Here is a 23,109-nt window from a genome sequence, read left to right on the forward strand (position 1 = left end):
ATTTAAAATTAACTAAAGTCTTCAAAGGACCTCGCATTCATCCTAGATGAGGCTAAAGGTAGTAGTTATCTTTAAATATGGAGAGGTTGAATTGATATGTTGCATGTTTTAGGGATGAGTACTAGGTCTTGCTATGTTGCCTAGACTGATGATGAGCTCCTGAAGTCAAATGATCATCCTGCCTCGGTCTTCCAAGTAGCTATAATAAGAGAGAGCATGCTCAGCTATCAAAGCACTACAGTAACTATATAAGTTATTAAAGAATAGAAATGGCAGGGGTTGGGGGATTCACTTCAGTGATAGAATAGAGCCTGGATTTTCAGTTCCCTGTATGGTTATGGCAGGAAAGGAGAACGGGGGAAAAGAAACTGGAAATGATACATCAAGCTTCCTAAAGAGTAAAGAGGGAAAAAAAATAGTGTTTAAATAGTCAATTTGAAAGACACACAAAGAGGGGAAAGAGACTTAGGAATAGTTAGAAAAATAATAGAGTACGATAAATTTAAATACATGATCACTTCAATGATTCATTGTATATAAATGAACAAAACAATTCCATTAAAAGGTAAGCCTAAGCCCTGCGGTGGTGGCACACACCAGTAATCCCAGCACTCTGGGAGGCAGAGGCAGGCGGATTTCGGAGTTCGAGGCCAGCCTGGTCTACAGAGTGAGTTCCAGGATAGCCAGGGCTATACAGAGAAACCCTGTCTCAAAAAAACCAAATCCAAAAAACCAAGGAAAAAAAAGGCAAGCATATATAGGTAAAAAAAAAAAACCATAACCCGACCACCAGCTCTGTGCTACTGCCAAGGCACAACTAGAACTTGTTACTAAAAGCCTGAGAGTGAAAGATGGGAACAATCTAAGGCAACATTGGTCCAAGGGAAAGTAATACTAGGGATACATTTCAGGGGAGGAGCGTTTGCTTAGTGTGTATGAGGCTTTGGCCTCAATACCCAGTACTGACAATAAATGATTATTTTGCCAAACATGGTGGTCTAGGCCTGAATTTCCAGCAACTGAGAAGTAGAAGCAGGAAGATCACAAGCTCAACTTTGAGTCTAGTCTGGGATATATGAAACACTGTCTCAGAAAAATAAATAAATACTATAGTTATATTGATATCAGAAAAATTATCCTTTGAAACAAAAACATCACTTTATAAACAAGACAGTTCCTTCCCAATTTAACCTGATCAATAATATAAACACTGTGTATCAAAACATGGGGTATAGTCGAGGATATAGCCACACAGACATTTTAGCTATACATAAGGTTTAAAGTTAATAAATTAAGGTCCCTGTTAACAAAGTTGGAAAATAACAATAAGAATCCTAAGAAAAAAGTAATGATAATATAAAAGCATATAATGATGACTAAGAAAAAAGCAGCAAGTAAAGAATTAATAAGATCAAGCTATTTTCTGAGAAGACAACACTGGTAAAATCAAGAGCCAGAGTAAAAGGAAATGCAGATGGAAGGAACAACTAATTAAGAGAGCCAGACAGCAATATCATGCCAATGCTATAGACACAAAACAACAGATGAAAGGATCTCAATGACAATTTCATTCAATGGTTTAAAAAAATTTTACACAAAATGGGCAAATTCCTGGAGGGAGCTGGAAGAACAAGAATGATTAAATCTGAAGATGTACAACTATTAAGTCTCAAAAATCTTCCCACAAAGAAAATTTATTTAGGAAACAAAAGTTTTAGTCTCACAAAAATTCAAAGAGGCAAAAGAAAAAAGTAGAGCATATCTTAATTCATTTTCACAGCATCAAGGGAAATTCTTCATGTTTTTGTCTCATATATGTATACACGTATGCATGTGTGTGTGCACATACACACAGACAAACACACACAAACGCAAAGAGTAATTGATAGAACTTTCTGTTACAGAAATGCATAACAACAATCGCAAATCTTATACATTGAAGTAAACAGAATATAGGACAAATTTCTTTTTTGAAGATAAAGTCACCAGGAACTAAAGCCGGGATTTCTGTAGTCAAAGAAACAGCACATATTCTAAAAGGAAAAAAAAAAAACCCGCAATCAATTGCATAGGGATGACAGAAGCTGGGTTAACTGCTGGTGTGAGCGTGGTTCCAGAATGGCAGCTGTGTGTAATATTTACCGTGACACATATTCAAGCCAGTATGTATGTGAAGGCTTCATGTCCCTAGGAGCAAATGGAATGAAAATGATGTGTTTAGTCTACACAGTAGAAAATTATGCTCTTGATAAGCCTTAAGAGCTTTCTGAGGCAGAAAAAAGAAACTCTTATTTTTAAAAGGAGAATTGATACCAGAGTGCAGAATTGGAAGTCAATTATGCAAGCAAACACATACTCAGAAACTGGAGAGAAAGAATTGATTTTCAGCTCCCTTGCACACTTCCTCACTGCCCCACCACACTTCTGAGTGTCCATTTGAATTACTAGAGGTAAGGGGAAAGTCCACTTCATCTCTTTCCTCTCACCCTTCAGGGTCTTCCCCCAAAGTTCACAGTACATATGTGTTGAACATGCACAAACCAGCAAACATGGAGTTAAGAGAGCATGCTGGGGCGAGCAAACTGTGGCATCCCAGTTCCACCTCCTACAAGTATAACCTTGAGCTGTCCATTAACTTATGTAAACCTTGCAGCTGAAGAAATGGAAGTAACAACAAGGCCAGCTTCATAGGGTTCTAAAGGAATTAAATGAGGTAATATATTGAACATCACAGAGTCAAAGCCTTAGCTGCGATTATAAGCAGTCAGAATATAAAGTTTACAGTGCACTCTAATGCTGAGTTTGAACATATTTTTGGAATAATTTCTTTCATTTATCCTTTAGTTTTCATATATTTTCTGAGGTTCTCTTATATACAAGATCCCATGCTAGAGGCTCCTGATTGTTCAATAAATTTGTCTTACCCTTGAGGGTTAATAGTTACTTACTTTCAGTAGCTGTTGGTATGGTTAGATAAATTGTAATGTTTTTCAAACCTGGTAAATTTAAAAAGAACTTTATTTTCATTGCTGATGAGGTTCAGGTTGACTTAAAACAAGAAAAAAAAAAGCACTACAATACAATATGATCTTCTATTGAGAATTAGAGATCACCTCACTGCCATCCCTGCAACAACCACTCATAAAAGACTTTTAAATAGATTTGGTACAGAATCCGTTGCTACAAAATAATTCTATGACTATATAGAGGGGGGAATTGGGAGAGGAAACTGTGGTGGTTTAAAATTGTCAATTTGGCCCAGTCTAGAACCACTTGGGAAGAGAGCCACAAGGAGGGATTATTCAGAGCAGGTTAGTCTGTAGGAGGGTATGTTGATTGTGATGAGATGACAAAACTGTTCCACCGTGGGTGACACCATGCCCTAGGTAGGGAATCCTGAACTCTATAAGAGTAGAGAAAATAAGCAGGACTTATCACAACAACAGAAATAAAACTAGAACAGAGATTCTGGATAAATGCATCCTTTTGGACATTGACCTGCACTGGGGGTCGAAGTGGGAGTTAGTCAGAGCACATGATATGGATGTCTCAGGAGATCATGCTACAGAGGAAGACGGATTCTTGGGAAAGTCACCCCCCTTCCCAAACCAATATTGTGGCCCCTTTTTGTTTTTGTTATTATACCATATCAACTCCTACTTTAAATCACAGCTTACATATCTCCTATCTTTGTAACCCTATTGGACATTTAAACCTTATTTCTAACAGTAACTTATGAGTATCTATTTTAATTGTATGTATTATTTATTCTGTAAATCATTATAGGACTCTTCTAATTTAAATTGTTAAAACAAATATTTATGTTATTCATAAAATTTTGACAATTTACATCAAATAAAGCCCAGAAACAATCACTATTTGAGTCTCAAAAGAAAGGAAACGTAATAATGCTGGGTGAGGCAGAGGACTTGCTTAATACACACAAGGTGCCAGGATTTGACCCCAAGTACTGCAAAAGAAAAGGAAGGGACAGAAAGGAAAGGATGAAAGTCGGTAGTGGCTTCACAATTTGTCTAGAAGGAAGTTATGCAGAAATGTGTTTGGGAGGTACTCTGGAAATTGCAGGTACACAGTACTTCAGATGACCAGGAAAACACATCATCACCTATTTCAAAACATGACAAAACTGTTAGAGCCAGGGGAAGCCAGACCAAGGGGCAAGACAGGGGAACCAGTTAGACAACAGTCCAAAACCACCTCTGTAGGTAATTAGACTCCTTCTTCAGCTTTCATTACACCATGTCATTTCAATGTCTACTCCCACTCCAAAATGCCACCTCCCCTCCCCAGAAAAAAGCCTAATCAAAAACAACTGGCTTTTGTTACCAAGGTTACCAGGAAGAAAGGTTCAACAAGGGCCTTTCTGTAAGAAAAAGAAGAGAGCTCCAAGTGGAAGTGAAGAGTTACAAACCAAACACACAGGAAAATATGAGGTCGTGATGAAAATGGGGATCTGGAATGAAGAAGGCTGTAAAATACGGAAAGAAGAAAACCAAGCCAAATATGTTCACAACTTCTTACAATACTATTAGGTAGAATTATCCTGACTCACCTGACAGGAAGTTCAGAGAAATGAGGGAGAAAACTCCGGGTACATCTGAAAGCGGGGGGAAAAAAAAGAACAGAAAATTAGGCCAATGCAAAGTGGATCTGCATGGTGCCAGAAGGCATCAATACTGCACATCGTGGCTGCGTCTTAACAGTGACAGAGTTACAAAAGAAATGAGCAATGACAGGAACAAACCAAAAGCCAGTTTGGGTGGTGGTGGTGATGGGGTAACGTCATCCATTACCACCCAGCCTAAATCAGCATTAATTAATAGGTATGCTGGATGGTATAAGGGTTAGTGCTGATTGTAGAGGTGACAGAATGTGGAATTGCCTAGGAGACAAGCTTCGCAGCACACCTGTGAGGAGTTATTTTGATTGAGTTAGCCTCTGGCTGTGCCTGGGAGGGATTATCTATTTATTTTATTTTACTTTATTTTATTGTTGCTGTTGATATTTTAACCAGCAAAAAAGCATCGAAACATCTAATGCACTAAATTTTACCTAGTGTTTGTTTTAAGTTTTATAGCCAGGGTTTTTTAAATTTTAAATCCATTTTAATGCTATTTACATGTTACAACTATTTCTTTGCATAAAATACCTATTTTTCCTGCATAATTCTATAACAAGATGGCCCTTTCTCTATTTAATGTACTTGACACTTATACTGAAAATCAGTTGAGCATATGTGTAAGAGTTTACTTTTAGAAAACCTTCCAGTCCTGCTGGTCCCTTCATGTCTTTATTTTACTGCTGCCCTGTTTTACCTGTAACATATTTGAACTAAGTTTTGCAGCTAGAAACTGTGAGTGCCCAAAGTTTATTCTTTTTTAAAATTAGATATATTCTTTATTTACATTTCAAATGTTGTCCCCTTTCCTGGTCCTCCCCGCAAAAATCCCCTCAACTGTCCCCGCTCCCCCTGCTCACCAATCCACCCACTCCTGCTTCCCTGTCCTGGCATTCCCCTACACTAGGGCATCTAGCCTTCTCAGGTCCAAGGGCCTCTCCTTCCTTTAATGTCCAACAAGGCCATGCTCTGCTGCACATGCATCTGGAGCCATGGGTCCTTGGTTGCATATAGTTTTGTCCCTGTGAGCTCTGGGAGTACTGGGTGGGTCACATCATTGTTCCTCCTATGGCGCTTCAGCTTCTTGGGTCCTTTCTCTAGCTCCCCCATTGTGGACCCTGTGCTCAGTTCAATGGCTGGCTTAGACTGTCCCCCTCTGTATATGTCATGCACTGGCAGAGCCTCCCAGGTGACAGCTATATCAGGCTCCGGTCAGCAAGCACTTGCTGGCATCCACAATAGTGTCTGGGTTTGGTAACTGTATATGGGATGCATCCCTAGGAGGGGCAGACTCTGGGATGGTCTTCCCCTCAATCTCTGTTCCACACTTTGTCTGTATCTCCTCCCATGGGTATTTTCCCCCCTTCTAAGGACCAGAGTATTCATACTTTGTTCTTCCTTCTTCTTGAGTTTCATTTGGTCTGTGAATTGTGTCTTGGGTATTCCAAGCCTCTGGGCTAATATCCACTTATTAGTGACTGCATACCATGTGTATTCTTTTGTAATTGGGTTACCTCACTCAGGATGATATTTTCTAGTTCCATCCATTTGCTTAAAAATTTCATGAATTCATTGTTTTTAGTAGCTGAGTAGTATTCCATTGTGTAAATGTACCACATTTTCTGTTTCAGTTCCTCTGTTGAGGGACATCTGAGTTCTTTCCAGTTTCTGGCTATTATAAATAGGGCTGCTATGAACATAGTGGAGCATGTGTCCTTATTACATGCTGGAGAATCCTCTGGGTATATGCCCAGGAGTGGTATAATGAGGTCCTCCAGTAATATTATGCCCAATTTTCTGAGGAACCACCAAACTGATTTCCAGAGTGGTTTTATCATCTTGTAATCCCACCAGCAATGGAGGAGTGTTCCTCTTTCTCCACATCCTTGCCTCCTGCTGTCTCCTGAGTTTTTGATCTTAGCCATTCTGACTGGTGTGAGGTGAAATCTCAGGGTTGTTTTGATTTGCATTTCCCTGATAACTAAGGATGTTGAACATTTCTTTAGGTGCTTTTCAGTCATTCGATATTCCTCAGTTGAAAATCCTTTGTTTAGCTCTGTACCCCATTTTTAATAGGGTTATTTGGTTCCCTGGAGTCGAACTTCTTGAATTCTTTGTTAAATGATATGGGAAAATCCACATAAAAACTGGGTGGCATCATTCGCAGGAATTGGTTCCTAAACTGTATAACAGGGAGAGAGCTGGCTGAGAATAAACACCAGTCACTCTCTTCTTTCTGACGATGGATGCCATGTAAACAGGCACTTCAAGCTCCAGATGCCTGCACTTCACTGTCATGGTGGACTGGATCCTTGCACTGAGCCAAAATAAACTGTTCCTTCCTTAAGTTGCTTTTTGTCGGGGTATTTTCCCAACCACAACAGGAAAACATAACATAAAGATGGTGAGGTGATCAGGGTAGATCTGGGGTGGGGCAGACTCTTCTAGAGACAATATTGGTTATGTATCATTTCATATTCTGTTATCTTTTTCTGATAAAAAAGAAAGATGTTTCCAAAGGTAAAGGCAAATTATTTTCTCTTAGGAAGGTTGAGTAAATGACTATTGGCTGACTAATACATTTGGCCCTGAGCTGAAAAAGGGAGATGGAGTCATTCATTACCGCACAACTGAGAGGAAGACAGAAGCATACTAGAGAGAAGAAGCTCTCTACTTAAAGCAGACAGCATTGCTGAGTCCCTAGCTTGCATCTTTTGGAATATTCCATCACACATCACTTCATTATCACTTCTAGCTCAAAGATGGCAGTCTCTTCGCATTAATGACATCATCTCGTGTGAAACAGAAAAATTACTTTTGAAATCAGGGTATTCAATAAAGAAACAATCCACCATATCCTCTTGGAGCCTACTTCCGCCTGTTGTCAACTCACTGCTAGGACAGAAGTTGATGTTCAGGGAGGATTCCAGGATACGGATGCAAAGAAGTAAGTGACCATAGTGAGATCCTATTGATCATAGTAGGTTCTTCAAGAAGAAAATTGAATGTATGAATGAATTAAAACCTAACGTGCCAAATCACCCATTAAGTAATGTTTTAAAAAGGCAAGAATAAAGAAGGCTAACATGTTGTTCTGTCCTAGAATGAATGGATTACAAAACCTACCTCACTCCTTAATATGGAATGGATGTATGATTGGCACCAAAAACATTAGCAAATGGAAACAAATTAATTGTGACTTGAGAGTGGAAATAATTTTATTCAACATTTGTAAAACTTATTTTCTACATAGGGATTTCAAATAATATTTTGATGCCATTTCACGATTCAAGCACACGGTGTTTTCAAAAACCTTATTGACAACCGCAATAAAGCACAGTTAATTATTCCTGGTAATACAGCTGATTAATGAACAACAGGAGGCTCTGTTTGCTCCTTTGGAACATTTTTAGGTAGAAAAGTAGAGCAAACAACAATGACATTTGTTTTTCCCAGGAGATGAAAAGGCATGCTAATAATACCCAAAGCTGGAGAGCACGGGGCATATACACACTTGCGTGCACCACTGCTGGGAATCAAAACTTAGAAGTTTCGATTTTTGAATTGTATATTCTTTACTTTTAGATTTTACTCATAATTGTTTTTTAATTAACATAAAATTACTTCGCTTTCCTCTTTCCCTTTTTCCCCCTCAAAGTCTTTCTATGTACTTCACAAAGAACTACAGGCAACTAAGGACTACTGAGAGAGGTTGAATTAGTCTCTTCCAGGGATGAGTACCCTAACTGGTTATCTAATTCTAACTAGTTAGTGCTGAAATCATATATACATAAGCAACATTGTATAAATATTGATACATTTTTGCATATGCAATAATTTATTTTGAAGATGTTACCTTAAAACACTAAAAAATGTGCAGAGATTTTTAAATACAGAAGTATACCGACATCCACAGATACATCAAGAAAAGCAACATTCTTATAGCCTTGTGTGAGGTGAGGGAGGAATTCTCACTATCCCAGGAGATGAATATTTAAATGATCGCACAGCCATATTATCCAATATGATTTAATGGCTGAACGTACAGTTGATTTAGATGGCCCAACATTATAGAGACTGCCAGCACATGTAACTCAGGTGAAAAAAAGCAAGCTCTTCAAACACACACACACACACACACACACACACACACACACACGTTAAGAAAAAATCCAAGCTGTATATGTGTATGTTAGCTTGTATAATGACATGTGTCAGCTCATATAGAAAAATCATAAAAGAAAACCCACCAAGTCTTTGACAGACAGGACTGGTACATGGAGGGTGAAACCCACCTGAAGTCGACAAAACACATCAATGACTTCATGTCCTATTGCTACAAGTAAGCCTGTTTCTTTTAGTGAAGAAAACTGAAAGCGTGAGGATTAAACAGAGCTCAGAAAGGAAGCTCTAGGGCAGGATCGCTGGAAGGGAATGCTATCAGTTTTTCTTTTCATTGTCACCTTCCCCTTACTTTGGAGCACTGAAGGCTTCTGATCTCAGACCCAAGAAACCAGTTTCTCTCCCAGAAAGTAGGTATTCACTTGAGCCAATCTCTGATAATGATAGTGAAAGAAATGCTGTGAACTTGCCTGATGGACGCTGAGTCCTAAACTTAACTTAAAAGCTTCCCATCCTCCTGTCTGTGGATCCAAATTGACCTTTATGGACACCACATTCTTATAAGCCCTCCTCTCAAAGAGCTACTAAATAGGAAGAAGAATCCCATCCACACCAGCACTTCAGTAACAAAACATAGTGGCTGCCAATGTTTGGAGCACTTACATCATTAAAAGGAAAGGGCAAGTCACAAAAGAAGCCCTATCAACTTATGTAAGACATGGCACAGAAAAGAGAAGTTTCTCGGAGAAGAACAGCTAACTCACCAACTGCTAGGATTAACTGAAAACTCCCACAGTTGCAGAGTACCCCAAAGCATGACATCAGGAGTTTGGGGATGTATCCAACTTCCTCTATTTATCAGGCTGGCTAAAACCCAGGCTAAAGTCAGTGTAACAAGAAGGAAAATAAAGGCAAGCAGCCTCTACAAATGGCTTGAGTGGGAGGAAATCTCTCTTTGGGTGTATCTAGGACCCTGCTCCAGAGCAGAAGAAAACCTTCAGGGAGTTTGCCTCCAAAACTTAGAAGTCTTGCCCTGGGTACCTGGTCCTTGGACTATGCATCTTGAGGGTACTTGGTAATCCAGGGGTAAAGTACACAGGTGACAACAGCCTTGAGCAGCTATTTTACTATACTCTGAAGCAATTTGACCCTGGTCAAAGAACAAAAAAAAAAAAAAAATGGTGACATGCAGCATCCTGAAAGGCCCAGTCCTTCCTAGAATGTAATGATTAATTAGTGACCCAGACTGACGACCAGAGATTGGCTCACAATCCCTGACAATGACACTAACCGTCTTGGAGAAAAGAGCAGAGGGCCCTGGCAATTAGAAATGGGGCCAGTAATAAGTGAAGAGAACATTCCCCACACAGACAGGGGAAACAACTAACAAGCATGGTGATGATGGTGACAGTGGGGTCTAGGGGGCATGTCCAGGACCAGGCTGTGCTTTAAGTTGGTTTATAATGTCATTGAGGAACACAAGTGGTTCCAGATTAGAACCTTATGGTCATTTATTTTCCAATCCTTCTCTACAAGACCTTGTCTCGACAGACTGCCTTATTTGGTTCTGGATACAGCCTATTCAAAAGAGATTATATGTGAGTTGGCTTTTGAAAGGTCTAAATACAATTCATTCAATAAATATACCCCCAAATGCCTACATGTATGTTTTAAGTAGGCTGTACCATATCCAAGCCCCCTAGTTAGTGGGACTAATGGTTCCTGAATCCAGCATACTGTGACTTCTGTGGGTACCGTATGAACTAGCTGCAGGCAGTAACTAGAGCACTGAAGAAAGGTGCCTTAATCCAGAATAAGGAAATGGATCTAGGCAAACTACCTCTGAAGGGCAATGACCCAGAGAATGCACAGCTCTCTCCATGTACAGACACAGAAAAGATCGTTCTAAAAGAGAGGAAATCGCTTAAACACAGGGCCAAAGTACTTAGAAAGGGAAGAAAAGTGCCATCAGAAGACCTAGAGAGTTGCTGGAATCATCTTCTGGGCCATCTCAAAAGATGACCTCTTAGCCCATGGGGAAAGTATGTGAGAGGTAAGATGGAATGGCCCGGCCTGGACATGGCTGGTGGACCTCTTGAAACTGCTGCCACTATGGGATTTTTCTGCAGCACTGAGAGCATTCTTTGCTCCCTAGTTTTCTCCCTCTTTCTCTTTCCCCTTCCATCCTCCTGTATTTTCCTTTGTCCTGTATTTTCTCTCTTTTTATTTCACTTTCCTTCTCTAGCCTGTAGCTGACCAGGTGTATTCTAGTGAATGGAATATGGCTGGCTACTTCTGCCCAAGCTAGAGAAGAGGGATAAAAAGCCCATGATAATGGCTGAGGGTGCAACTCAGTGAGAGTCCTTAGAATGAATAGTCCCTCGTAATGCCCAGCACAGAAGAAAGAAGTGGAAGGGAAAAGACAAAATAAGAGAGGGAGGGGGGAGGAAAGGGGAGGGGTGGGGGAGGGGCTGGGGAAAAAGGAAGAGGAGAGGAGGCTGGGTTTGTAGTACAGTTGGGGAAGTACTTGTCTAGCATTCAAGAAGCCCTGGGTTTGCTCCCCAGTACCACAGCATAAAAGAGGGCATGGAGGTGGACACCTGAAAACCCTGCCTGCCATTCAAGAGGTGATATCAGTAGCATCAAGAGTTCAAGGCTATCTTTAGCTCTATTAACTAGTTTAAGATCAGCCTGTTCTACACAAGACACTGTTTTAAGGGAGGCAGGGAAGAAGAGAAAAGGAAAAGTCACAAGGTAAGAGGCTCACCTCCAAATGACTCCCTGACCTTTGGTCCTATTGTCCTGGATGAGGCAACTGTCGCCTGCAACAGTATGATCGCACTGAGAAATGCTAATATCAAAAAAATGCTGATTTCAGAACAGGTCATGATTCTCTTTTGTTTATAGCAATTGTCATCTTACAGGTAAAATCATCTACAATGATTCACCAGTTAGCCATTTCACAAAAATAGAACCTTACCATTTCACACACACAAAAAAAGACATACTGATTTCTTAAATGCAAGTTTCACATTAGGCTGTAGCCATATAAAATTAGCTTCAAATGAACTTTCTTTCATTTACATGAAAACATCTCACTAGGAATATAGACAAATACCTGTAATCAACCCTGATTGTTATGACTGGCACGTCCTAATTAACTGCAAGTTTCTCTTTCCACTAGGAAACAATGAGCACTTTCCTCTAAATTTAAGCTGTGTTTTGATGCTTTGTTTTCAGTAATGAGAAGAGATAAGATGACACAATACACAGTTGAGAAATGAAGAACCAATTGAACACATAGAATGGACCCTAAAAATAAAACCAAGACCACACATATGAATGCTTCCTCCATTTACCATATTTAGGCCTATTTTTTTAACGTCATAAGTTGAAATGAAGACCAGTTTGTTAAAATTCTATTTCCAAATATATTTGCTATGTGATATGCACTAAGCTCTTGACTGCCTTAATACAATCCTAGAGGGTAGAAGATGAGGAAACACTTACTCAGAAAGCGTTATTGTTCCCGCTAGGAATAAGTAAGAAGTTATGTTATCATTTGGCCCTAATTTGAAAGATAAAACTGTGGAAGGTAGGACACTAGTAACACTGCTATCTTTTTTGAAGTTCAGCATGAAAACTTCAAACTGAACCTTAGTATTGCTGTGCCTTTGCTAGCAAAAGAAATGGGTAACTACTTCTTTGCTAAACTGCAAAACAACAGTTCATGTGCCAGTGTGCCTGTCCATTTACAATGTAACGCTACAGATCCTCCTACCAAAATCTGAAGTCTGTCTGTCCATTCCTTAAGCATGCACTGACCTTGTCCTTGCTTTGTCCCATGGGTCCATTCAAATGGGATGCAAACAGAAGCATGGAAACATGCCTAGGCTAGCCTGCCAGATGATGAAAGCCACATGCTGGGTCACTCCAGTGCTCCAGCAGCCAGCTGATCCCCAGGAAGGGTCATTGAGCTAACTTACAGTTGATTGCACATGCATGAGTGGTCCCAACTGTGACCAGCAGAAGGACTGTCCCGCTGAACTCAGCCAAAAATGTGTGTTCCAATGCTGAACTGACAAAATGGCTGTTGCTGGAAGCTGTCAAGTTTGAACTTGTTCTGGTCTGAATAGGAAGTACACACCCACTCAAATGTCCTATATGTGATCCCTAGCTGGTGGCATTATTTTGGTAAGTTGTGGAACTTCTAGGGGACTGCCTGGAAGAAATGAGTGATGGGAAAAGGAGGACAGGCTTTGGTTCCAAGCCTACTTATGGAACCAGTCTGTCTACTTCCCGTTCTGCCTAGATGTAAGAAGCTGAGACATTTCAGTTGCACACGCCCACTACCAAGGAACCACCTATTGCCATCCTTTCCCCACCATCAGAGGAGTGTCCTCTTAAACTGTGAGGCCAAATCAAGCCTTCCTCCCTTAAGTCACTTCTTGCCAATTATTTATTTGGTCACAAGAATGAGAAATGTAACCAATACAAAAGTGCTTTGTTGCATAGAAAAAAAGCTAACTTGTATCTCTTCTTCTCATTTCCTTCTTCCTCATTCTTTTACTACCTCCCTCCTTTTCTTATCTTCTTTTTAGGCTTTCTGTAAGTACTACAGGGAAAGGACTACTGCGTTTGAAATGGTGGCTTGGCTGCTTCTAGTTCCAAGCAAGCCTCGTTTACTTTGAAAGCCTTTCCTTGATGCTGTAGTTTGAATATGGTTAACACATGTCCCTCCAGGAATCATGTATTGGAAGCTTAGTATTCAGTTTGATGATGATAAGAGCAGATGGGATATTTAAGAGTTGGAGCCTAGTGGGGAGCCTTTAAGTCCTCAGAGGACATCAAGGTAGTTCTTGATGGACCTATGAGTTAGTTCTGGTGAGGAAGTCATTAAAAAGTATATCCCAGCATCTTTGTCTTTTGTAATGTCTCCATCTCACACGAATCCTTGTGATTGTGATTCTATCGGTTAGGAGAGGTTGTAGTTCAGGGTCCAGTACAAAGCCACATATATATTTGATTATAGCTGCAGGAAACAGATTACTATGCCCTGGAATGCTGCTGTCATTGTGCGGTAGAAGGGCCCTAAGCGTGGACTGCAGTGAGAAACATCTGGGGCCAGCAGACTGTAGTGTGGAAGATGGCAGTCTGCAGGTCATCTCTGGGCATGTTCTGGTGATAGCCTCCCTAGAAGAATCGTTGCCATTGAATCTGTTGAATGTGTTCAATACCTTTCTTCTACTCATTACTCCTAGCCATCGGAGGAGAAATATAAGAAAATGCAGTTGCAAGTCAGATACCCAAGGGTTAAGGAGCATATATCTAAAACTGTCGACTTCCTTATGTGGCAGCCCAGGCTAAGAGAACAGACACTGTATTTATAACTCTAGGAAACAGCACACTTTGAGTGGGGAAAATGCTTAGATTTCTATTTGTTTACTCAAGCAATAAAAGAAAATCAATAGGATCATCTGGCTAATGACATCAAACCACTCAGTGCAACTTAGAAGCCAAAAAAAGGGTCATTTCTTCACATGCTTTTCTTCCCTTTACCACATTTACAGTCTGTGCTTTATTTCCACTCCAACTTGGTTTTCTTTCCCCCTCCTGAATGATGTTTTCTCAGACTTTTTGAAAAGCTTACTTTCCCTCAGTGTCTTGGAACATACTATTTGTTTGTGGTTATGACATTAATGCTTAGAAAGGTCAAGTGAGATGCCAGCCTTTGGATAAATATATATAGTTTCTTTTGATGATACTATGAATGGGATCTTTTTCTCCCTCAAAATTCCCTGAAGGCATTATCTTCTCTAGAGCAGTAGTTCTCAGCCTTCCTAAAGCTGCAGCCCCTTTAATACAGTTCCTCATGTTGTGGTGACCCCCAACCATGAAATTATTTTCATTGCTGCTTCATAACTTCATAATTTTGCTACTGATATGAATTGTGTTGTAAGTATCTTATATGCAGGATATCTGACATGTGGCTCCTGTGAACCGGTCCTTTGACCTTCAAGTGGGTTGCAACCCACAAGTTGAAATCCACTTATCTAGCTGCATTTGTTTCTATAATAATCATCAAAATATTCGGCAAATAGGTATGTTATGGTTCCTATCAGGTAATACAAATAGGAGGTAAACTCTCAGCAACACATTTCCAGGGCTTGACATCACCATATCATGTTCTTTTTTTTTTCTTTCCTTTTTTTTTTTTTTAATTTTCTAAATTCTTTGTTTACATTCCAAAATGCTTTCCCCTTTCCCAGTTCCCCCCTCACCATATGACCCATAAGCCTTCTCTACACCCATACTCCAATCACCTCCCTCCTTTTTCTCTGTCCTGGTACTCCCCTACAATGCTGGATCAGGCCTTTCCAGGATCAGGGCCCTCTCCTTACTTCTCCATGGGAGTCATTTGATATGCTACTTGTGTCTTGGGTATTCGGAGCCTCTGGGCTAGTTAATATCCATTTATCAGTGATTGCATTCCATGTATATTCTTTTGTGATTGGGTTACCTCACTTAGGATGATATTTTCCAGTTCCAACCATTTGCCTACAAATTTCATGAGTTCATTGTTTTTAATTGCTGAGTAGTATTCCATTGTGTAAATATAACACATTTTCTGTATCCATTCCTCCACTGAGGGGCATCTGGGTTCTTTCCAGCTTCTGACTATTATAAAAAAAAAGGCTGCTATGAACATAATGGAGCATGTGTCCTTATTACATACCGGGGAATCCTCTGGGTATATGTTCAGGAGTGGTATAGCCGGGTCGTCCAGTAGTGTCACGTTCAGTTTTCTGAGGAACCTCCAGACTGATTTCCAGAGTGGTTGTACCAGCTTGCAATCCCACCAGCAGTGGAGGAGTGTTCCTCTTTCTCCACATCCTTGCCAACACCTGTTGTCTCCTGAGTCTTTAACCTTAGCCATTCTGACTGGTGTGAGGTGAGATCTTAGGGTTGTTTTGATTTGCATTTCCCTAATGACTAATGATGATGAGCATTTCTTAAGGTGCTTCTCAGCCATTCGAATTTCTTCAGGTGAAAATTCTTTGTTTAGATCTGCACCCCCTTTTTAATAGGGTTATTTGGTTCCCTGGGGTCTAACTTCTTGAGTTCTTTGTATATATTGGATATTAGCCCTCTATCAGATGTAGGGTTGGTGAAGATCTTTTCCCAATTTGTTTGTTGCCATTTTGTCCTTTTGACAGTGTCCTTTGCCTTACAGAAACTTTGTAATTTTATGAGGTCCCATTTGTCAATTCTTGATCTTAGAGCATAAGCTATTGGTGTTCTGTTCAGGAACTTTTCCCCCGTGCCCATGTCCTCTAGGGTCTTCCCAGTTTCTTTTCTATTAGTTTCAGTGTGTCTGGTTTTACATGGAGGTCCTTGATCCACTTGGAGTTGAGCTTAGTACAAGGAGATAAGAAGGGATCAATTCGCAATCTTCTGCCTGCTGACCTCCAGTTAAACCAGCACCATTTGTTGAAAAGGCTATCTTTTTTGCACTGGATGTTTTCTGCTCCTTTGTCGAAGATCAAGTGACCATAGGTGTGTGGATTCATTTCTGGATCTTCAATTCTATTCCATTGGTCCACTTGTCTGTCACTGTGCCAATACCATGCAGTTTTTAATACTATTGCTCTGTAGTATTTCTTGAAGTCAGGGATACTGATTGCCCCAGAATTTCTTTTGTTGTTGAGAATAGTTTTAGCTATCCTGGGTTTTTTGTTATTCCAGATGAATTTGAGAATTGCTTTTTCTAACTCTGTGAAGAACTGAGTTGGGATTTTGATGGGAATTGCATTGAATATGTAGATTGCTTTTGGCAAGATGGCCATTTTAACTATATTAATCCTGCCAATCCACGAGCATGGCAGATTTTTCCATTTTCTGAGGTCTTCTTCGACTTCCTTCTTCAGAGACCTGAAGTTCTCATACAGATCTTTTATATGTTTGGTTAGAGTCACACCAAGATACTTTATATTGTTTGCGGCTGTTGTGAAGGGTGTCATTTTCCTAACTTCTTTCTCAGCCTGTTTATCCTTTGAGTATAGGAAGGTTTCTGATTTGCTTGAGTTGATTTTATAACCTGCCACTTTGCTGAAGTTGTTTATCAGCTGAAGGAGTTCTCTAGTGGAGTTTTTTGGGTCACTTAGGTAGACTATCCTATCATCTGCAAATAATGATAGTTTGACTTCTTCCTTTCCAATTTGTATCCCTTTGACCTCCTTATGTTGTCTAATTGCTCTATCGAGAACTTTTAAAAAAAGATTTATTTATATGAAACTACACTGTAGCTGGCTTCAGACACTCTAGAAGAGGGCGTCAGATCTCATTACAGATGGTTGTGAGCCACCGTGTGGTTGCTGGGATTTGAACTCAGGACCTCTGGAAAAGCAGTCAATGCTCCTAACCGCTGAGCCATCTCTCCAGCCCCTGTATCATGTTCTGAATGATCAGAGGAAGGAGCCATTGCTTCAAGCATCTTCCAATACCTTCTCTCCTATGTCTATCATCTGACAGTCTATAGAACGTGTCCTTTAAAGGGGAATTATTTTTCTTCATTAGTTTTGTTTTATATTTTGGTTTTCTGATGCATAGCCTTATATATAGCCAAGACTGACCTGGAACTCACTGTATAGTCCATGCTAGCCTCAATTTCACAATTTTCCTGTCTCAGCTTTCCAATTGCTAAGATTACAGATGTGCAGCACCTCATTTGTCTCATCTGTATGTAATAGTGATAATCTCTTCCAGTTATACAGTGACTCTGAATAGAGAAAACACTTATATATGAGATACGTTATTAGATTGACTCATGTTTACAGAGTAGTTGGGAGGCAAATTCACAGCCCCATGCTAGGGACTAGGGACTAGGGCTCCACTGGAGTGCAAGGTAAGTGGGGCCTTAGTGAGAAGCCAAACAAAACAAATAAACAAACAAACAAACAAACAAAAACAATGAGAGCCTGGAGAGATGGCTCAGCAGTTAAGAGTACTGGCTGCTCTTCCAGATGTCCTGAGTTCAATTCCCTGTAACCACATGGTGGCCCACAACCATCTGGGATTTGATGCCTTCTTCTGGTGTGTCTGAAGAGAGTGACAGTGTATAGCATACATAATAAATAAATAAATAAATGAATCTTTTAAACAATATAATGAAAAACTAACACCAAGAAATGCAATACTGCAACTGAGATATGGATTACAGTTAATATCATCTAAAACTCTGGATCAGGACAGAAGTTTATGACCTATGAGTTCATGGAACGACATGGAAGACCTGCAAGGTAAGTGAATAGAATTAGCCCCATCCAGAGGCAGGGAAAAGCTATGACAGTAGAAGAAGCATGTACAAAGGCACTGTGATGAAAGGGAGTAACGCTTGTGTAAGGAAGAAAATATAGGCCAGAGTGGGCAAGACACTCGTAGGCCAGGGGAGATGAAACTGTAAAAGATGACATTGAAGAGGCAGGAAAGTACTAGCTCCCATGTAAGCTGGTACTTGATGGCTAAGATAAATATGAATGCTTTGTTTTCTGCAGAATGGCAGAGTCACTGAAGGAATTTTTTTTTTTTTTTTTTTGTAGTGGGTAATCTGTTCAGCTCCTCGTTTTGACAAGATCATTTTAGTTATTGCATGGTAAGTGAATGGGCAGAGACTATAGAAGAAGTGGGAATACAGCTTGGACTTTGTGGGCTCCATTATCAAACAGGTAGAAGCAAGTCTAAGCAATCCAATAAAGCAACAATCCCAAGGCAGGAGTATTATCTAGAAAAAGAGACTCAGATTTGGCTAAGTAATATAAATATCTGAAACATCATGGGAACTACAGTTCAGGATAGTGTTAGGGTTTAAAATAATTATATATTTAAGGATTCTCTCTGTATCAGGGATGAAAAGGCTTTCCTTTAAAAGATCAGAGGATAAATATTTCCAGGTTTGTGAGCTGTGGTCTTTCTGATGCAACCTGACATTGTAGTACACAACTGCCACAATCTGTAAATGAATGGATATAGCTATACTCCAGTGAAAGGTGATTTACAGAAATGGGTAGTTCTCAGGATTTGGCCTATAGGCAATAGCTTGCCCTGCTCTATACCATGGAGGATATAATGATGGTATTGATGGTAAGCGACAATGACAGCTTAGACAGTTGTGGTGATGATGATGAGTTATGAGGAAGGAGCTGGATGGGACTTGGGTCTGGGTTGGATGCTGTGATGGCTAATTTCAATTGCCAAATTGATTGAATTAAGAAACACCTTAGTGCATCTATGAGGGACAGGTTTTAGTGTGAGAGCTTTTCCAGAGAGAACTGAGGGGAAAGGCCCATTCTGTGTGTAGGTGGCATTATCCCCTTGAATCAGGTCTCGTACTGAATAAAGGCAAACAAGGAAAAGGCAGGCTGAGAACTGACATTCTTCTTTCTCGGTTTCCTGATCTCCCAGAAATGATCAGTATGCCCATCAGCACTGTTCTGAGCCACTCAGGCTACTGCACTTTTCCTGTCAGGATGGGCTCTAGCCTCTGAGCCCACACAAACCTTTCCAATCCAATCCAATCCTCCTTCCAATCACTTTGAATCAGATATTTTGGCCACAGAAATAATTAAAACAACTAAGTGATGTTAAAGATGGGTGTGGGCATTGCCTAGACTTCACCTGATCCAAGAGAGGCTCAGGGGAACCTAGTAGTGAGGTCTGCATTAGAGTCCAGTCCAACAAAGTTTCCACCACACCCTCTGCTGCTCTATCAACCTAATCATCGACCCTACAAATCATTGCCCCCTTAGTGTCCCAATGTTCCATGATTTCCAGGTTATTCAGAATAGGTTATATGGGATACTGCCTCAACATATTCTTGGCCTTCATAATCGCATAGTTTCCCAACAGTTAATGTCACCTTCCAGGTTTTGCCCTTCACACTAACTTACAGGAAACAACTCAAAAATAAAGCAAGTATCAATATTCCAAAATTGGCACAGTTGGCAGTCAATGCTGAACTTGGTTGGAGCAGAGAATGCAGTGGGGAATTGGGTGGAAGGCGGCACCATTTTCTTCAGCTCACCCATCCAGGCAAACCTCCCAACTGTGGCTTGGTCATCCCTTAGTTTTAGTTTTCTTCCTCTGTCATCAAGGACAGGCTCTCCTAAAGCATCAACACTACCTGCTCCTTTTGCTTACAAGGCATTCAACTTATCTTGTGTGGCTACACCGGAAGTGGAGTTATTTTTAATGCTGGATGGTGTAAGGTTGGGTGGGGAAAGCCAGAACGGGAAGCCTCCAGCAGTGGAAACTCCTCTATCACCAGGGAACTTGGCTGTAGCATCAAGCTCTGGCCTCACACCAAAGCAGGGCCATCCATTTTCTTCTTTTTTTAGTACTATCCTCTTTGACCCGCCCAGCACTGAGATTTGTCAGTGTGTTTTGCCAGGAGACCTGGCAAACAGCAACTTGTCAGGTTCAATGGCTCTCATTGACAGCCCAAACAGAGTCCTCTGAAGATTGCAAAACTGGACTCACAAACAGACCATAAAATTCCTACCACCCACAAGTGTCTGGACGCTGAGTTTTCCTAAATGACCCCCAGCACTGGTGCAGCATGGGTGGCTTTGCAGCACTTTTATAAATGGTCTTTCCAAAACTGAGGTGTTCCAACTGGTGTGGAACTTTTTTTTTCCTCTTGCAGTAAAAGACTGACTCCTTAGATACTTTGAGAAAACAGAGGCCAGCTGCATGAATTTGAGTTTTTCACCAAGCAAATCATTCAGCCCATACCCTAAAGTCTGCATGAACTGGGAAGTCCACTGGTGCCAAGGGTTGTAACTCCCTTGAATAGTCTGCAGGGGAAGTAAGGTGGCATTTGTGTGCCTTAGTTGAAGTGTAAGCATCACAGCAGGAAGGCCACTCTCTAGAGGTAGCTCATAACAATAGTCCTTCTGACCCCACACCTGCTTACCAAGCCACACTTGCCTACTCAGTGTATGGAATGGCAAAGGTGTTTTACTGGTAAAACTAGAATTCAAATAATAAATCAGAATGCTGAGAACATAATAATCACAGTTGTCACACATACAGGTTAGTCTCGGGGACAGATGAAAAATTTTACAGCAAAAGAAAAGTATAGCATGCGTATGAAACAAAATGTTCCTATCGTCTTCCAGGTTCTCTTTGGGAAGTGTGGGCTTGAACTAGGGGTCCAGCGCATGGCACAGAGTTTGTCTGACATGAGCAAAGCTGTAGCACTGAGAGGCTTCAAAAGAGCAATTGCAGAGATGGCGAGACACTTCTGTCATCTCAGCACTTAGAAGACTGAGGCAGGGATAATGTTGTAAGTTCAAGGCTGGCATGCCCTACATAGTGACACTCTGCCTCAAAAATGTTGTCTCAGGAGCCAGAGAGATGGCTCATCAGTTAGGAGCACTTGATGTTCTTGCAGAGAACCTGGAGACAGTTGCCATCCATCACCGACATGGTCACAGCTCACAGCAGCCTGTAGCTCAAGGTCCAGGATATCTGACACCTTCCTGTCTGTCTGTCCGTCTGTCTGCCTGCCTGTCTGCCTGCCTGTATATGTGTGTGTGTGTGTGTGTGTGTGTGTGTGTGCCTGCCTGTCTGTATATCTGTGTGTGTGTGTCTGTCTGCCTGTCTGTATATCTGTATGTCTGTCTGTCTGTCTGCCTGTCTGTATATGTGTATCTATCTGTCTGTCTCTATATCTGTGTGTCTGTGTGTCTATCTATCTATCTATCTATCTATCTATCTATCTATCTATCTATCATCTATCTATCTATCATCTATCTATCTATCTATCTATCTATCTAAATATCTATCTAAATATCTAAATATCTATCATCTGGATCACAGACCTCCTCCCTCCTCTCCTTCCAGTCCCATCTTCAGATGCCATTCCCCCCCATTACTCCTGTCCTGTCTCCTCAGAGAGGTGGAAGCTTCCCATGCCTCTTTTGACCCTTATGTTAGTGAGGCAGTACACTCACTAAATAGTGTGGAGACTGACAAGCAGGCACGTACATATACATAAAAATAAGCATAGAATGTTTAAAAAGCCTTCTGAAACAACACAAGCCAAAGCCACAGATCAAAACAGGAATGCCAACCTACAGCTGGTGCAGTTCTCAGGAAGGAGTATTCAATAACTTCATCGATCCTTGTGAGTGCCACTAAGTACTAACCACAGGAAAGCTAGATCTCTGTGGCTGTACATGAAGTGAAGGCAAAACACTTGAAGAAGCATAAAAAAGCCCCTCAATTTCAATTTTGACTTTGCTATTTGCTGCCCCTAAACCTCAGGTGAATAACTGGGTTTCTTGTCTACAAAATGTGCCTCAATTTCTCCATTTACAAAATGAGGATAATATATAACAAGTTTCTGTCTCTTGACTGTGCTGACATACACATGTATCACACTACATTTAAAACATATAGATAATCCCTGGCACATAGTAAATGCTCAACGTAGCAATGATCAGTTTTGTACTTAGAAAGACATTGACAATATTACTTCCTATGAAAGTAGTTCTGCTTGACTAGCATGTAATATGCACCTACAAGTAAAACCAAATACCTCATTGTAATATCTCAAAATGTCCACTTTTAAAACTTACTTTCCATAAGTAATATAGACTGCCTTTAATTATTCTATAAAATAATGCTACATTGTTGCTGCTGCTGTTGCTGCTGTTGTGTGGTGCTGAGGACTGAACCCAGGGCCTCATGTACGCAAAGCATGTGTCTACCAATCAGCTGTATCCCCCATGCAAAGATGCTCATTCATTGAGAAGATTTCTAAGGCCTTTTTACATACAATATTACAGAAAACAAGAAGGATGGAGAGATGCAATCTGATTTCTGTGCCAAGTCATAACAATAACAACTGATATTTAACTTGAGCCCATCACATGTTACAGGATAAAGGGATTACTTCTATTTGCTCCCTTTTTGCCTCTCATTCTTTACCCATTCGAAATGGATATCATTGCCATCTTTGCATCCACAAAGCTGGTCTGTGGAGGGAGTCAGTCAGTAAAGGAAAAGTGTTCAGCCCAGCATTGGTGGATAGTCTATAGCTGTCAGTATCATCATCGTTGCCTGCTTAGGTAAACCAGACACCTTTCCGATCATTTCACACTGGCTTATACCCTGTGGGTGAAACTGTGCTAATCTAGAAATGACTGTGTCTACCATGCTACCAGCTTTCTGCTCCTTTTCCTTCTTGGCCAGCCTGCCTTGTGCAGTATGTGGACCACCTTTCTCATACCCAATTTTCCCACTCCCACCTTATTGATTAACCAGGTAATCTCTGTGATTTATCC

At 40.6% G+C, this 23,109-nt stretch overlaps 1 protein-coding gene across 1 annotated transcript in view; it reads right to left on the reverse strand.

The window, feature by feature from the left end:
• The window catches only part of Adgrg2 (adhesion G protein-coupled receptor G2), a 112,536-nt gene that overhangs the window by 61,258 nt on the left and 28,169 nt on the right, over positions 1 to 23,109 (reverse strand). The window contains exon 2 of the mRNA XM_052171661.1: positions 4,574 to 4,618. The gene's annotated coding sequence lies outside the window, so the exon portion shown is untranslated. The remainder of the gene's footprint in view (positions 1 to 4,573; positions 4,619 to 23,109) is intronic.

This window comes from Apodemus sylvaticus, chromosome X (assembly GCF_947179515.1).
Source record: "Apodemus sylvaticus chromosome X, mApoSyl1.1, whole genome shotgun sequence".
In the NCBI taxonomy this organism is placed as follows: domain Eukaryota; kingdom Metazoa; phylum Chordata; class Mammalia; order Rodentia; family Muridae; genus Apodemus; species Apodemus sylvaticus.